We start from the raw sequence: 18,689 nt of genomic DNA, 5'->3' as shown, positions 1-18,689 counted from the left end.
CCCAGCAAACAGCAGTTTGTTAGTCCAAGTTCATTCTTGGCTTTAAAAATCCAGGTAATCTGTTGTGGCTGAAGCATTGACCTAATTTATGTAGTCACTGTTTAAATATTTTTAGATGTTGAACTCAGGACCAGATGAAACTGAGGGCAACCCGAGTAGCCCAGCACATTGGTGCATCATGTGTTCCAGCCATAAGGTACAGGAGCACCGAAACATTTCCCTTTTCAGAGGAGCCAACATGCCAAGTGGCTTTACCAAGGGGTGGTGGAAACCAGCAAGTGGCAACGGTGACTCTCCAAAAGCCCAGCCATAGCTAACGTAGGGGCATGCACCGTCAAAGTTCTCACATGTTTAGTTTTTTTTAACAGACCGTCTAGGTTGAGTTTGTTAATTCTGTTTTTCATTTTGTGGTGGGTTTTTCTTCCATGAGATCTTGACCTTTCTGGACCAGCTAGCAGACAGGAACAGGTTACTGGGGGAGTTCTGTGTTACTCACAGAGAAACCAAGTGTTACTACCCATTTGCATGTCAGCCCTCCCATGGCAGTGCTCTTAGTACCTGGATTTTTGCCTTATTTTGGGAAGGAAACTCATTTTCTTGCCTCCTGCTCCTGTTACTCACTGCTGTTTTGGCACAGGTGCCCCAGATCTTTCTGGCTGTACAGTAAACAGTAAGTTGTTCAGGCAAGAAATCTGGAGAGGGAATCTACAGTTCATGGCTGACCTCTACTGTTGGCTCAGCTTTTCGCTCTCTGCACGTTGCTTTGTTGGCAACGGCCTCAGCCCGGGTGATGGAGGCAGGGGCAGCAGTGAAAGCACTGTAGAAGCATGCACAGCCCAAGGTCCTCAGGGATCTGTTGTGGGACTCAAAAGGTGAGCCCTGTGCTGAAACCCCACATTCCAGTAGTGTAAGCACTGAAAGAATGGTTTGTAGCTATTTATTTTTCTTGAGAAATCTTGCCTTTTTTTCTTTCCTTTTTTTTTTTTTTTTTTTTTGGTGGCAGTCTCATTTGGTTTTGATGTTAGCAAAAATTCTGTAGGCACTTCAGAAATTCTCTTTAGATATTCTTTAATAGCAATCAGCAGCCCTACTCCTTGATTAAACTGTGTTCAGTCAGGCGCACTAAATGTGTGCAGTCAGGTGCATGCCTTCTACAGAGTTTACCTTTTTAGTTAGAGAATCTCTTTCTGGTGCGAATGCACACAAGCAGCAGGAGAGGTTACGTTTGCTTTCTGTAGACACCCTGGCTAATAAACAGTAAGTCACAAGTATTTATATGGGTTGGTTGTTAAGATACTAGCAAAGAAAGCTTAACAAAGACTGTACTGAAGTCCTCTAAAAGCCTTCATTTATGGCACAAGTTATCTTTGTAAAAGCCTGTTGTTTACAACTCAAAAGCAAGCTGTATGGTCTGTGGCCGGCAGAGGCTCTTCTCTTTGCCTCCAGCACCCTCCAGAGATAAGACCCATTTCTTCTCTGAGTAATTCTGCCCCCTGTTGTGTGCTGCCCAGCCAGGTGATTTGGAGGGAGCCATTACCCACCCCTCCCCAGATAATGACTTCTTAGGCACAACGATGAATTCAAGCTCATTTTACAATTACAGGCTGGAGAAACCATTGTGGGTCCCCCAGCCCACCTCCCACAGCTGGGTGTTCACCAGAAGACAAACAAGCCCTCAGTATCCGTCACTTTCTCATATATATTGGGCATAATTAGACACGGCCAATTGTGCGTCCATCAATTTGTGAATACCTAGTATATTGATGGAGATAACAGTATGCACAGATCATATATCTTCACACGAAGGTCAGGCATAACAAAATCTTTGTGGTAATAGTATGTATCTAGTACCAGCATGCTGTCTATTGTTCCTTTGTCTGGTAAGCAAACAAGTTAATATAGCCTTGTACAGAAGGTGAAAGTCCTCACTCAAGTACTATTTCAGATCTATTTTGAGAGTCTGAGTGAGGCACAGAGCTATTAAACAGCTCCAGGATCCTGAATTTATGTATCTATAGAAAAGACCCTTATCATAATTGTAAGGTGTTTGTTTATACCTGGCTGAAGAACATTCAGAATGACTCATGCAGTCATTAGAAATGTTGCAGTTGTCCAGGGGTTGGAATATCCTGGAGGGGTAGGAATATCTTCTTTTTCTCTTTGCACAGATCTACAGATAAGCAAAAGCGTGCACCTTCCTAATGTGACAGCAGATGCTTAGATAGCCCTGAAATCAGGCCGGCAGTGAAGAAGCGACCCTCTTATACTATATGCAACTGAAGTGACTGCAGTGCTTCCTGAGTTTGATCTAATTATTGTGAAACTGCAGTGACCTGGGACTTCCATATCAGAAAAAGAATCTGCTTTCCCTTCTTTTTAGAGAAGAAGGTAGAGTAGGCCAGAATTTTTAATGGTAACTTACAGTATATGTTAGATGAGACATGCTGACATTTATTTCAATATTATTTGAATTAAATTACCTTTTTAATTGTTAGCTTTTTAAAAATTATTTTTATAATTGCACCTCATGTTATTAGGTATTCTCTGTTGTTTATTTTGCATGGCTAGCAGTCTCCATGATGGAGAATGTATATGTGATAACCTTGATTTTTTTTCTGTGAAATGTCCTGAAGCAATATATTGCTTCTTCCTTGCAAGAGGTAGCAGGTGGTTTTGATGCTGGGGTTTCTATTGAAGGACAAATTAGTGATCTGAAATCTGATGAATTTTGTAATTAAACTTTATATTCTGTACATCCAATCTTCTTAGTTCCTACACCAGTATGTGATTTCCAGAAAATGATCGATTCCCCAAATAGTCTTTTGTTGGGAAAGATAAAGAAAAGCACAAACTATTCTGTTGCTTAAAAATAACAAAGTTGCTGCCCTCCCTCTCACTTTGTAAGGAGTAATTTGAGAGAAAGCATTTCCAAGCAGTGCACTGATGTGAAGAATAAGGATTTGTAAAATTTGCCTAATGAATTGGCGTAACTAACGAATAGGGCCCATGGTCATTTCTATAATGCCAGCATCTTTCAAAATGCATTCTTGTCTATTATGACATATTATTAGCATACACTCACCTTGAAGTATGAGCATGGTTGTTGAACAACAGGGGCAGCACCACTGTGGTGTTGTAAATGAGGTATCTTGAATGAAATAACTGCAGAGGTTTCTCAGCGTATTTACCCTGCAGGTGCTTTTCTCTGTCAAAAAATATCAGAGGTTTACATTGACATTGTGCTTAGCACATCTGCACTTTGATTTCTGTATAAGGAATTACTTGTTCCTCTCATTTCAGCCTCTCTCAGGTCCTTCTGAGTCATTTTGTGGTGCCGGGGCTTGGGATTTCATTTCTCACTGACACAGAATTCACAGCATTGCAGAGTCCCTTTGCCATCTTTTTGCATGAGAGTGAACAACAGAAAACTCGCAAAACTGCTTTTCTTCACCCTGACTGATTTTAAATAACTACTTCACTTAGGGTTCACAGAAGCTAATTAAAGTTGACAAGAAATCTGCATTTTAGGCCTAAAGCTTTAACAGATCCTCATCTATAAGCATCTGAAAATCAACCTTATTTATCTTGTCCTAAAGCAACACACCCGAAATTTTTCTCTGCTGAAAAGATTACCATCTGCTGCAATTTAAATAACTCTTTATTTATTCCACAAAAATGGTCATTTGATCTGTAAAGACCCTGCTAATAAGGCATTTCACCATAAAGCTAAGTGTTAATCCTTTGAACGACAGAAATGTTTGAAACATTACTTTTTTTCCTGGAAATGCTAAATAACGATTCAAAACTGAGAGCAAATTCACCCAAACTTTGGAGTTGTAATTGAGGCAGGGGATAGGACCAGGTCAGTCTTACAAAGCCAGATTTCTACAGACAAGAATTCTAAAAAGAGAAGTAGTCAGGGTGTGCTCCTTTGCTACAGAATACAGAATTTTGCCCTTTAGGATTCCAATGGTTAAGTTTCATCAAATACATGCATTTTTAATGTGGCTAAAGGGAGAACGACTTTTATTTTTTCAGGTTTCTGCGTTTTGTCTTGGAGTACACGGATTGCAAATGTACAAGTATTTCTTACGTTGCATAAAACCAGCATTCCCTAATATTCCCTCTCCGCTTCTTCTGCAAAGTCTTAGGATCACTGCTAAAGTAAATCAGTGCAGCCCATGTATGATTGATTTTAATTAATCACTGGTGAAGGTGAAGCATGTGGAACAACCACCATCATGTACCATCTTCTATTTTAAAGGAGATCTTGTCCTGCCTCTATAATCGCATCCTTCACATTTATTTCACATTTATTCTGAAAGATGTGAAGGATATATTATTCACATATATCTTTCACATCTTTCACATTTATTGGCACTGGTACCAACCGCCGGCTGCAAGGGGCAGGCGCCGTGGTGGGTGGCTGGAGAGGGGCCTGGCTCAGTGACAGATGCTGTCTGTGGCCACAAACGGCTGGTGACAGCTCCGTCAAGGGAAGTGTCACAAATGGTACATTCAGAGAACGGAAATGAAAATGAATCATTTCTGTTGTCAGAATGCAGCATGTTTGGAGGCCACGTATCCTTAAGAGACAGGGGGATTTTTGAAATGAGATTCCTCACTGGACTCAAAGGAGCTCTCAAAAACTAGCAGATTGTTTCACCAGTGACAAGCTGTGGCCCTCCCGGGGGAGGAACTGAAACTGCTTTAAATACATGTTTGGATGGAAAATTCAATACAGATAATTCAAACCGCTAGATGCGATCTGTTTGATCTGGATCCCCTAGTCGGAGAGATGCAGACTGCGGTACTGCATGTCCAAAGCGCTGACTGTGACCGGCTGTGGCTTTGCTGTGTCCAGAGACGCCAGCCAGGTTTTCCCAGCTGGACTGTGCTCTGGTTCCCCCGGTGTGGCCAGTGGAAGCGGGAGAATGCGCATGCTGGCTCCTAGGCTGGCTGCTGCCGCCAGGCGCAGGGGAGCAGTGGGTCCCTCTTCCAGCTGGGCTTGTGATGCTACTGGTTGTGACGGGGCGAGCCGGACTTTTCCCTGCTCATTCCCGCTTGGACAGAAGACCAGCCAGTCTACTCATCACACCAACTGCAAACCAGTGGCGGTCAGCGGGTGTACTAGGTGTCAGCAGCGTAAATCAGGAGGCAGAGGAGTGCACTCTGCCTGCTGTAGATGGAAGTGGAAAGCAGGTCTGAAGCCCCATGCATGTGCCCCAGCAGGAGCAATACAAGCTGCACAGCCAGGGCCAGAGCAGGGCTGATCGCCGGGCTGGGGACACCCAGTTTGTATGAATGGATGTCTCAAAATCAGGTGCTTCAGTAATGCATAGAAACACAGCCCTCACTCACACGTGATTCACCTCCTCAGCACTGGAGAACCTGACGGAATAAATGACTGACCGGTGATCCCAGCGCGGATACCTGAAGTAACCCTTCGATGAGCAAGCCAGGCGGGAGCCATGAAAACAGACACATGCGCAGAGGAAAGGCTTTTCCAGCAATAAACCTGCCTTTGATTTTAGTGAGAGTCACTTCTCAAAATAAAACTTCTCTGTTTTCCAGTAACATCGAAAGGGTTGTGTTGAGTGAATGCAAATTGCTTTTGGTGTGTTTTTCTTGAACTAGATTTAAAAGGCCACAGTTAGTTCATACAGTTATTATGGACTATTTTTAATAAAACTCTGTTTTAATGTGACAGAGAGGGTGAAAAAGGGGGAGAGCGGGGCCATAAATTACAGAGAGGAAGGAACAGCCTGGTTTTTTCAGTGATTTTAATTAGGTTGGGGAATTAGTCAAGCTTGGATAAGCTTTCAGGTATTTCCTTTAGCATTTGTTTTGCAGGAGGAATTTTAGACCGCTGGTTGTTTAAATGACTAATTATAAGATAAAAGATAGAAAAATGAAGTAAAAACCTGACCTAAAATTTGTCTACCAATTAGACTAACATACTTGGAATGTCTTCTTGCGTTCAGAGATAACCTTGCTTCACACAGCTCTAGGACTTTCTTCTTCTGCATGCCTTGCTAGTGCAAAGACAAGAAGCCAAATCCCTTGTTTTGTAACTCTGTAGGTATTGAATTTGATCCATTTGCGATGTTATTAGGGCATGGGAAAAATTGTCACTGTTACCTGAGCCAGGCAAATAAAGCCAGAAATTTATGGGAGTTTACGGAAAGCTTTCTAGTTTTGTATTTCAAGTTTATTTTCTAGCCAGAGATGTTTGATACCAAGACTTCTTTTAATGAAACTAAAATTTCAGAGATTTGTCTATTTTTGCCCTATACATAGAATATCTACCTAACTAAAACAGTATTCCTGCTTTTGCTAATTTACATAAGTGAGTCTTAATTTTTAATTGAAGCTATTGCTCCTAATAAATCCTCTGGAATGCTTAAATAAAAATGTTGTGAGTCTCTTTAATGGCTGTAATTCAAGGCTATATTTTTATCATGTCAATTTTTTTTATTCTGGATTCCCAAATAATTATGAAGATAATGCAGTGTGGCAGGGCAGAGGCAACAATGGCATCGCTAATGCCAGGCTGCAAAGATAGCTTCTAAGTAGCTGAGATGGCTTGAATATTTTTAACAAAAAATTAATTTATCAGTTTGCTGAGGGATTGTCTGTAGTACTGTTTTTTATAACCATTTCCACATTTTCACGTGATGATCAGACAATAGAATATGTTCATAATAGTGCAGTTTGCAAAAGCACTGCAGTGGTTTGGAGCCTATGTCATACTTTTTAAAGAGATTCTGATCACCTGGGAGCTTAAGTCTCCTGGGAACCCCATGGGTTTGTATGCCTAAGAGCAGGTTTTCGAAGCAGACAGCTGCATTTTATTCTTTAGGAATAAAACAAGCGATAAATCACCAGGATGATTTTGAAAAATTTTCCCTATCATTTGTTTTAATTTTAATATTTGAAGTTTAAATATTGTGTAACAAAGCCATTTAAACTGTTGATTTTGAAAGCCGCGAACATCAAAGCCCAGAAATCCCCAACTAAATGTGTTACAATAACACAGTTTCCCCAAATTTCTCTCGCAGGATGGGGCTGGGCTGCACAGGGCTGCCTCCCTGCTGCCTGGTGACTGGCTTGGCAGCCCGATGCTGACAGCACACTGAAGAGCAGCTTGGCACTCACACAGTTTCCTCACTGTTGACCTGATTTGAAGTTGAGTTGCTCCAGTAGATCATTCTGTTGCTCTAATGGGTTCTGAGCTGCTCCAGTTTTTCACCTGCTTTTTTATCCCTGTGTAGCAGTGTGTCTGGTTCATGCCTTACATGCCAGATTCGGCCCCAAATTCCAGTTGCATTGTGTCATTTTTTCTGGTTTTTAGGAGGAAGCGGTAGGATTCCTTCAAGGAGGAAGAAACAGAGTTGTTCTGTGAATGTGGCAGTGCCCAGGTGATAAAGAGCAGGATGCTGATAGGGTACACACCTGAGGATGGGTTTCAGGATTAAGGGCAAGAATAGGAGAGACAAAGATGCTCTTTAGAGAGCATTGGCTTTATCAGAGCAGTTGTGTGTGTGCACATGCTCTCTTCCCCTCCCCCCCTCCCTTCTTTTTACATTAACTGATATCTGCTTAGCCAATGTGGCTTACCTTTAGTGGCAGGATTAACTGAATTTTGGATAAATTTTATGATATCTGCTTTGTTAAGAAAGTGAGTAATTGTAGAATTGCTGGTTTGGAGGGTTTTTTCCTCTTTTTAATGAAGTCTGGGGGTTCATAGAACATCTTACTGTTGGTGCTAGTGCACATTCAGGTTAGCTATTTAAGAAACGTACTTCTGTAATTCATAACCCAGTAAAGATTGAGATCTTTTCAAAGCATCCAATTTCTTCAACAGGGACTGCGTAGGCCATGAAGAAAACAAGAGTATCATTGCTGACCTGATGAGGCTGAGACATAAAGCAAGTTGGAAGAAGGTGACAGCTAAGTAAGTTTGGAATTTTCCTCTTTGAACATCTTGCTACAGCTATGTGATTCTAGAGAGTCTTCCTTTAGGAAAAGACCAATAAATTCAAACAAAATAGGATTAAAATGAAGTATAGTTAAATATTGAGCAGAGCTCTGCTTATGAATCTCCACTTTCTTAAGCCCACAAGGCTTAACTGCATCTCTCCAGTGTTACCTTGAGCTATGCAATTAACTGAAAGTCCATTGCTGTAATGACCAAGAGCTAACAAAAGGAACTCAGATTCGTACAGAGCTGAGATGCTGAGATACTAACCTGCAAGGTCCCTGGTTTCATTCAGGTGCCTAGTAGGTACATGTGGACAACTGGGACTTGCTCTGTGAGCAGCAGTATGTGGGTAGAGAGCCACCCCAGGCAAAGCAGTGAAGAAATACAGAGAGTACAGTTACATGTGTTTCTCTGTGTGGTTGCTAAAGGCATTAATGTCTTATCTGTCTGGAGTACCTTACAGAAAAGAATTCAAAATTCATTAGGAAAAGTGAGTTTGATTTTTTAAATTGATGCTTGTATTACTGGTGGAATTGAGTCTTAATTACAAGGCATGTTTATGTGTATGACATAAACAATCGCTAGTTAAATGATGCCATTGCTAAGGCAGTAATATCTTTTGTGTTGCTTCAAACTGCAGATTATCCTATGTAGAACCATTTTCCTGACACTTCTGAGGGACTTCTGTAAGGGCTAGCCATCCAGGACAGAATAATTTCCCTCCCTGAGTACGCTCTTTGTAAGACAGACCAAAGAACCTGTTCTTTTGAGACGTTAAAAAAAATATTACTGTCTTTAACACCCATTCTTTCCCCTGGAAGCCATAAGATTTCCTTGTCATAAGTTGTTTCTTGTTTTGTTTTGTTTTTTTTAACATAGTGCTATTTATGAAAAATCTTGACGTGAATCACTGAATCCTGAGCTTTGAAATTCTTTGCAAATAACAGCAATGAAAATTCCCTAAAGTGTAAACGAGCAGCAATTTAAATATTAACTATCATTTGATGTTTCACAATGTTTCCCACATACTTATCTATAAAACACTCAAGCTGCCAGCTTTGTATAAGTAGCATTTATTTACTGCCATGGTATCATTGAAAGTTTGATGTTTAAGGAAAGTTAGCATTGGTAAGTGGGAACTAGTAATGACTGTTACTATTTGCTGTGTTATAGCTTGGCTGTGTTATCTTGAGAGATGACTTAAATCAATGGTGTGCCATTTCCTCTAACTTGAATTGTTATAATCCCTATCTAACTAGGATATTGTAAAGCTGATAATTATTTTGTTATAAGACAAAATGGCATTGGTGTGCTTAGATGTAACTAATGTGCAGCAAGAACATCTGTCGACAAGCGAGTCCTTCAGCTTCTGGGAACTTGAAACCATCAAGTTCAGTAAGTGAATTAAAGATGATACAACATCAGACTCCATTAATATATTTATTTAATTGTCTTGAGTGAAGGAAAAAAAATCAGCACAGACAGGCAGGCCATTACTTCCCTGGAACACTAATTTGTGATGGTTTTCTGTTGATACCAAACTAGGAGCTCAAACTGGTCATAGTTTGCGTTACTTGTGGTTGTTAATGATTTGCCTGATAACAGATTGTCACAAAAAGCCTTAGCATGAGTACAAACTGTTCTGTGACTGTGGGGTGTTGGCTAATAGTATAACTGAAAGCACAGTCACAGAAAGGTGTCTGACACATCCCACAGGAGCCAAGCATTTAAAATATGTCTTACGCTCATGTGAAAACCAGCTTCATCATGCATGAAGCTTCGGATGTGTTTAGATGCAGGATAGAAGATGTATTTAAGATACCACATATAAATATTTCAGTATTAACTGTACATGCTCCTATGAGCAAGAGTCAGTAACAGTTGAGCTCGTTTATCATTTGCAATTAATCATGCCCTGTGGCCTGGGGCTGTGAAGACCGTGAGAGCCAGACGTGTGCTGCTGTTCCAGCAGGCCTTGCCCTATGTCTCTGACCACTTACGAAGCGAAAGGCTCTCAAATGAGCATAGCTGCACTCTATTTATTTCTCCTTCTCAAACTTCTAAATAATGATTACAATATCTTCTTGGTGAAAAATCTTGCTGTTCTGTTTTTAATACCATAATATTCCTTTGCCATTGCCGGATGTGAGCACAGATTACCTGTCTGTGGCACAAGTGGCTCTGTTCCTGCCCCTGTTGTGTAAATCTTGCCTTCAGTCCTCAGTTGGTTCCCTATCAGCTTGACGAGGACTCTTTTTTTGGGGGGGCCAATGACAAGCACAATTTGCTTCATGGTCTTCATGAAATGTAGGAGGTTCTTTGGTCTCTGCCTGGGCTTATATAGAATCACTTTACCTTTGAGGTCACCGGGTCCGACCGTTAACCCAGCACTGCCCAGCCCACCACTGAACCACGTCCCTGAGCACCACAGATACATGTTCTTTAAACACCTCCAGGGATGGTGATCCCACCACCTCCCTGGGCAGCCTGTGCCAGTGTCTCACCACCCCTTCAGGGAAGAAATTTTTCCTAATACCCAACCTAAACTCCCCTGGTGCAACTTGAGGATGTTTCCTCTTGTCCTGTCACTTCTTACCTGGGAGAAGAGACTGACCACACACACACACCCCTACAGCTGCCTGTCAGGCAGTTGTAGGGAGTGATAAGGTCCCCCCTGAGCCCCCTCCTCCCCAGGGTAAACCCCCCAGCCGCCCCCCATCAGAGCTGTGCCCCAGCCCCCTGCCTGGGTCTGGACACGCTCCAGCCCCTCAGTGTCCCTTTGGAGCGAGGGGCCCAAAACTGGACACGATGTTGGAGGTGCAGCCTCACCAGTGCCGAGTTCAGGGGGACAATCCCTGCCCCGGCCCTGCTGGCCACACTATTTCAGGTACAAGCCAGGATGCCGGTGGCTGCCTTGGCCCCCTGGGCACACTGGGGGCTCATGTTCAGCCGTCAGCCCCCCAGGATCTTTCCAGTTTCCCAGCCCCCTGCCCCAGCCCGCAGCTGCCTGGGGTCGCTGTGCCCCATGGGCAGGGCCCGGCAGTGGCGGAACCTCACACAACTGGCCTCGGCCCATGGGCCCGGCCTGCCCAGAGCCCCCAGCAGGTCAGTGCTGCTCCCAGCTTGGTGTCATCGGTGAACTTACTGGGGGTGCATTCGATCCCCTTGTCCAGATCAGTGATGAAGATTAAACAGGACTGGCCCCAGTACCGAGCCCTGGGGAACACCACCTGGGACCAGCCACCAGCGGGACGTAACTCCATCCACCACCACTCCTGAGGCTCAGCCACCCAGCCAGCTGTTAGCCCAGCATAAAGCACACACTTATCCAAGCCATGAGCAGCCAGTTTCTCCAGGAGATGCTGTGGGAGATGGTGTCCAAGGCTTTGCTAAGGTCCAGGCAGACACCAGCCACAGCCTTTCCTTCAGCTGCTAGGTGGGTCATCCTGTTGTAGGACATCAAGTTCATCAAGCAGGACCTGCCTTTCATAAGCCCATGCTGGCTGGGCCCGATCCCCTGGCTGTCCTGCACATGCCATGTGATGGTGCTCAGGAAGATCTGCTCTGTAACCTTCCCCAGCACCGCGGTCGGGCTGATGGGCCTCTACTTCCCCAGATCCTCCTTCCTGCCCTTCTTGTAGATGGGCATCACATTGGCTGATCTCCCATCTTCTGGGACCTCCCCAGTCAGCTGGGACTCCTGATAGATGATGGAGAGTGGCTTGGCGAGCTCCTCCAATGGCTCCCTCTGTGCCCTGGGTGGATCCCACCTGGCCCCATCGACTTGTGCGTGTCCAAGTGGAGCAGCAGGTCACTGACCGTTTCCTCCTGGGCTGTGGGGACTTCATTCTGCTCCTCCTCACCCCTGTCTTCCAGCTCATATCTTGCGTGTCAGACAACTTTCTTCTTATTTATGGAGTTTCTCCTACTTTATTACGCTTTACTGGGAGCGGAGCTGTAGCAGTGCAGGTGGAAGAGGGCTTTTTCCCCTGACACCGTGTTTGCCACGTGGAGGTCCTGCCTGTCTGTGTGTGCCCAGGGGTCAGACAGTCCCAGCCTGTCCCCAGCAGACCGCGAGGAGACTCCCACTTCACTAAATCTCTCTTTTTGCCTTGGTTAATGGATGTGTCTGAACAACTGCTGTCCATAAGGCATCATCTTTTGACTTATGGAAATAATTTGCATTACTTCCTTAAGTGCTTCCTACCTGCTGAAATCCTTCCCAGAGCTGTCAGCCCCTGCAGACGTGCACCCTGACCGCCTTTACCTGACCAGAATGGTAACATCAAGTGGCAGTAGGGCCTCAGCGACAGAGTAATACTCAATTCCTTCCCCGCTTTTTGCTCATTATTTTTTGAAGTTAACTTCACTAGGAGTTACTGCACCCAGAGGAACCTAATGAATGTAAATAATCAATTTACCGTGAGGTAGTTTACTGAAATAAAGGGCACAAAGCTATAGATAATGGGCCCAAACTAGCCCCAAATGACTTGGGAGATCCAGTATCCCACCACGGTGCTTTGTCTTGTGGATTTTCGTAGTCTCCTCACACTGGATAATAGAGATACGTTACTACAAATATATTACACTATTCATTTTTTGTCTCGCTAGTCCATGATAACTAGAAACCCAAAACGTTATGTGAAGGTTGAGATTCTGCTATTCATGTGGCAAAATATCAGAAGACCGTACCAGAGACCAGTGATCTCTTTTGTTTTGCAGCATGAAACAATGGACATGCAGAGAGGTGAGCAAGTAGCTTACTATGTGCTGTGAGCTGCCACATTCATTTTAGGGAGATTAATCTCACAAAGGAAAGCATATGTGGAACTGGGTCACAGCGCTTCACATATTCACACTGTGTAAGATACAAAGTGATCAATCCCAGTAAGATCTTTGTAAGATAAATAAGATTTATTATTTATAGTAGTAGGCAGGTTAGCGTTTCAAAGCGTGGCAGTAGCATAAAATATGTTTCAACTTCTCTTGTTTTCAGTTACCTACATTTTGAAAGCTCTATTTTGAGTTGTCATACCATCCTGGAATTTCACGATTTATATAAGATACTTGCAAGGTACTGAAATTACAGTTCTCAAGGCTAGTGAAGAAGAGAGCATGGCACAACATGGAAATTCAGTGTTATATATGCAGAAGTTTATATAATCTAAAATGCAATCATTTAACCCTTTGGAGAAAGTAAGATGGCAAAGCTCGTCTAGCAAAGTGAGTGCCAACCCCGCAGCCCTGATACCATCAGGAAAGGGTAGCACAAGAGTGAGACGTCAAAGTCAGTAAAATCTGTCTTCATTTATAGTCTGCTTCAACTTCAGTTGCATATAATGGAAGGCTGTTTACTGCAATGGCATTTGAAAATGACCCTTAGCAGCAACTGAAGTCAGGTTTAGTGACAGTAGCGGTTTGGAGTAGGTGCAGCAGTGCATGGTATGTGTTATTGCCATTCCTGTCACTTTGCAAGAAGCTAATCTCTTTTCTACTGTCTCACCAACAATTTCTACTCATCCTCTCATACAGTTCAGCCTTTCTGTATTATGACAGTTACTACTTCAGTTTTCTTCTTAAACCTAGTTTCGTATACATCACTGATGCTCTGCTGAGCTCAAAACTTTTTCACTGGTCTGTGCAGCAAAAGTTATGGCTCTTCCACATATTTTGCAAATTTTGAGGCTATTCCAGTGTATTATTTATGGAGATAATCCTTGCATGGATTGAGAGCAGTTTTTTGTGCTAGGCTCAGAGCTTCGTCTGGTAGTAACTGCACAGATTATCCCACGGTCTTTCAGCTGAAGTCAGTCTTGGAGGGAGAGGCGGTGCTGGGAGAGGAACATTTGCTTGTCTGCAGGAGCTCCTGGGATGATCAGTGTGAAATGCATGTTGTTCTTTGAGCTATGCTTGATTTCAGATCTCATGCACTAGAAGAACCACCCCTGAATGTTTTCTGGGTTTGGAAGTTTGGGGGTTTTTATCCTTTGTGTTGACCAAAGTTCTGCTGGCAGAAAAGGTAGCGGAGAGCTAGTCTGGAGACAAGTCCCCACTCAGCTTTCATCACGCGTTGTTTAAAGACCCATCACAATCACCTTTGGAGAATTTTGCTTAACTAAACATCTACCTTTATTGAGATTTGAGTGATGTCAAATGTTCTTTTTTTTTTTTTCCTTTTGTCAAAATGCCTAACGTTGTTAAATACTTGCAGCTCTCTCTCCATGGTATTGCGGCATTTATGGGTCACACAGCTACACCAAGCCTCCTTCTCTCCTTGCCAGAGTAGCAGTGCGGGCCTGCGGCACACTCGGTAGGGGACTTGCACCGCATGGCTGGTACCCCTTGCTTTCCAATTCACCTCTGAATTTCTTACACCGTGGGGAGATCACAGGAGGGAGCCCGCTTCTCTGCATAGGAAGGCTTCATTTATTTGCCATGAGTCTCTCATTAGGACATTTCCATTATAGGAATACATGTCTAATGAGCACAGTAATTCTAAGACAGAGAGAACACTCTCTGCCCCTGATGGCTCAATACTTGAAAAGGTCAAGCAGGAAATGTAGAAACTGAGAAAAGAAGGAAAGGTTACACTTCGGTTTGAATTGACATTACAGCAGTACACTGCTGTTCATTACATGCCATTATTCTCTGACGTGGAAACTGTTCACGGGACTATATTGGTGTCTAATGACAAAATATCCACGATATAAAACTGTACTACTTAAATAACTAGATGCTGAAGTTAGGATCATCCTTTTAACTTCTCACTTGCATCATTACTCTGTTTGTTTAATGAGTCTAACACAATCACTCTGTAACTACTGACATAGTTCTGTTTCCAGTTACCACATGCTGATGTAAAAGGCGTGTACCTTAGTTACAAAAGTTCAGTGAGTTCATACTTTGACACTGGTTATTCAGGCAACATAGCACACTGAATACTATGGTCTGCACACTGCAAGTGGTTTAAGCCTCATGTACGCTAAACAGCTAGCAAAAGAAAGATTTTAAACTTGATGAGAGGAAGTGGTCTGCTTTTGGCTGGGTGGGGGGCTGCGGTTAGGGATGTAGGAAGGAAAAAAAAGCTTAAGAAATAGTGGGCAAATATCCCTGTGAAATTTCATCTGGATTTTCTGTAAAACATGGATTGTTTCAAAAAATTAATGGACATGCAGTGAGGAGTGTAATAGATCAGGTTTTGTGTTCTCTGTGCTTGAAATTTAAGCTTATCTTGTGCTATCAAGAGTCCATTTAGGTTGTGTGTTTGGCGGGCAGGGCAATGTTCTTTAAGCACTGGAATAGACTGCATTGGTCAGCAGTTTATTCTTGAAAGGTTGTGAGCAGGTCAGACAAGTGCCTGTGACAAATGCATTAGGTGGAGTTGGCCGTATCTAGAAGCGGAGAGATGGAGCAGGCGGCTTCTCAAGGCTCCTCCCAGCCCTCCCTTCAGTGAGTTTATGGCTATGTCAGTGTACTTTGTGTTTTAAATGGTATTGTGTGCATATTCAACATTATACTCTCCCAAACACCCTAAGTCTCACTCCGTTTGCCTGAGCGCGGTGCAGAGAAGCACTGCCTTTTCTCATTGCCTGTGTGTCTGCAGGCCCTGGCAGCCCTGTGTTCCCTGCCCCGCAGAGAAGCACTGCCTTTTCTCATTGCCTGTGTGTCTGCGGGCCCTGGCAGCCCTGTGTTCCCTGCCCCGCAGAGAAGCCCTGCCTTTTCTCATTGCCTGTGTGTCTGCAGGCCCTGGCAGCCCTGTGTTCCCTGCCCCGCAGAGAAGCACTGCCTTTTCTTATTGCCTGTGTGTCTGCGGGCCCTGGCAGCCCTGTGTTCCCTGCCCCGCCGTGGCAGGCTCTCAGCAGGAGGGCTTACACTGAACAAAGGAAGCACCTTACTTCCACCCTCAAAGGCCCTCTGTATCCCTGAGGGACTGGCACACAGGAATGCCGCTGGAGACCCCCATGGAAAGGACAAATCCAAGGGCAGCTCCACCTCAAGCATAGCTGTTTCCTTGTGCAGGGTCTCTGCAGGTCAGCGTCTGGTGTAACCCTGGCCGGCTGCCCACCCCGTTTCCCCCAGCAGGATGGGGGAAAGAAACAGAACAGTAAAAGTGAGAAAACCTGTGGGTTGAGATAAAGATGGTTCACTAAGTAAAGCAAAAGCCATGAATGCAAGCAAAGCAAACCAAGGAATCATTCACCTCCGTGGGCAGGCAGGTGGTCAGCCATCTCCAGGACAGCAGGGCTCCATCATGCCTGACAGTTACTTGGGAAGACAAACACCGTCGCTCCCCATGTCCCCGGCTTCCTTCTTCCCTCAGCTTTGTATGCTGAGCATGTTCTGTGGTACAGAATACATATTCAGACAGTTGTGACCAGCGGCGCAGGGTCGCGCTGGAGGCCTGTGGCCAGCGGTGTCCCCAGGGGTCAGTGCTGGGCCCAGCCTTGTTCAACTCCTTCACCAGTGACCTGGGTGGAGGGGCAGAGCGTGCCCTCAGCACCTTTGCTGGTGACACCAAACGGGGAGGAGCGGCTGCCCCCCCAGAGGCTGCGCTGCCCTTCAGCGAGACCTGGGCAGGCTGGAGAGCTGGCGCAGAGGGACACGGGGAAGTGCCACCAAGGCCAGCGTAGGGCCCTGCCCAGGGAGGGACGGCCCCACGCAGCAGCACAGGCTGGGGCTGCCCTGCTGGGGGGCAGCTCTGCGGGGAAGGGACTGGGCTGCTGGGGGACAGCAGGGTGCCCACGAGCCAGCAGCGTGCCCCGGTGGCCAAGGGGCCAGCGGTGCCCTGGGGTGCACGAGGAGGAGCGTGGCCGGCAGGTGGGGGGAGGTGACCCTCCCCTCTGCTCTGCCCTGGTGAGGCCGCAGCTGGAGCCGTGCCCAGTGCTGGGCTCCCCGGTTCCAGACAAGGAACTATGGGAGAGGGTCCAGTGAGGGGCTACAGAGATGATGAGGGGACTGAAGCGTCTCCCTGATGACAAAAGGCTGGGAGAGCCGGGGCTGCCCGGCCTGGCGAGGAGAAGGCTGAGAGGGATCTTCTCCACGCACACAAACACCTGACTGGGGTGTCAGGGGGACGGGGCCAGGCTCTTGGCTGTGGTGCCCAGCGACAGGGCAGGGGGCAGCGGGCACAAACTGGGACACAGGCAGCTCCAGCTGGGTGTGAGGAAGAACTTCCTTCCCTGGAGGGTGGCAGAGCCCTGGCACAGGCTGCCAGAGGGGCTGTGGAGTCTCCTTCCCTGGAGACATCCCAAACCCACCCAGACGTGACTGTGCAGCCTGCTGGAGGGGACCCTGCTGTGGCAGGGGTTGGGCTGGGTGGTCTCTGAGGTCCCTTCCAGCCCTGACCGTTCTGTGATATCCCTTTGGCCAGTTCGAGTCAGCTGCCCTGGCTGTGTCCCTTCCCAGTTTCTTGTGCCCCTGCTCACTGGCAGAGCATGGGAAGCTTGGAAAGTCCTTGATTTAAAGTGAGCACTACTTAGCAACAGCTGAAACATCCCTGTTGTTATCAACGCTATTCTCATGCTAAATTCAAAATGCAGCACTGCAACAGCTGCTAAGAAATTAGCTCTATCCAAGCTGAAACAAGGACAGTCAGTGTTTTAGAATCAGTTTCCACCTTGCAAAATCCACCTTCCATGGACCATAGCGTCTGTAGCACTGTCCTCCTGGCTTCAGCTACCCCCCTGGGGCTGTTCCTGGGGAGGGGATTCTGCCATACAGCTTTAAAATATTGGGAGATACAGGGACTCTAATTCCCTCTTGAGGAACTCAGCTGTTACTTATCAGTTATGAGCACTCCCAGACTACACAGACGAGACATTGTTGACCTACTTTGTGTGGCAAACTTAAAAAGTAATAATAATTAAAAAAATTTAAAAGGGTTATAAGTAAAGGGAAAACAAAATAAAAAAATTTCTCCAATTGTTTGAGCAGAGTCAAATGCAGCAGGCAAGTAGGGAGCCTGAACTGAGATAAATCAATGTGCCCATCCCTGTGGGTTCTGAGTTTTGTATCAAATATATTATTGTTTGTAACTTTCAGCTCTTTCTAAAGTCTTCAAACCTGTTCTGCGCTTCAGCAGCAGGTAGCTACTCGTCCTTGCCTTTGCCCATGCGGCTGCCTCCATCGGTCCACTCCTCTGACTTGTTCTTTTTCTCCGTTACTTCTCCAGATTTTTCAATCTTTCTTCCATATTACTTTTTTTTCCATTCTGGCTTTTCCTGTTATTCTGCAGAACCCTCTTGGTCTGGAATATGTGACTTCCTTTCACAACTGACTGGTCAGAGGACTGTGAAAAGGAGGGGTGATGGGCAGGCGACACTCGTGGGGGTCCACGTGTAGCCCCAGCTCACCAGTCCTGCCACGTCTCTCCCCAGCATATGAGCCCCTGTGCCCCCCGCCACACAGCACCTTGCAGAGTCTGAAGGCACTGCATGACAGTAGGTTGCATTTCAATATTGTTTTATTTGGGCTTTTAGTGATTTGCTTTAGCTGATATTTAGGAAAAAGTATTTTCAAGCAGCGAGTTAAATGGGATGGTGTTTCATGTGTTGTTTTACATCTGGATGAATCACACAAGACTCTTAGAAGAGAAGCATTTTATTAATGTCCTATATAAATTGTTTCTCTGATTCCTTGTATGCTTTTCATATCACACCAGATTCTCTCAGGTACAGCTTTTCAATTACAGAAGAAAAATATTGTT

The sequence above is a fragment of the Falco rusticolus genome, chromosome 7 (assembly GCF_015220075.1).
Source record: "Falco rusticolus isolate bFalRus1 chromosome 7, bFalRus1.pri, whole genome shotgun sequence".
Lineage (NCBI taxonomy): Eukaryota > Metazoa > Chordata > Aves > Falconiformes > Falconidae > Falco > Falco rusticolus.
The sequence above is the reverse complement of the archived record's forward strand: the minus strand, read 5'-3'. Positions refer to the sequence as shown.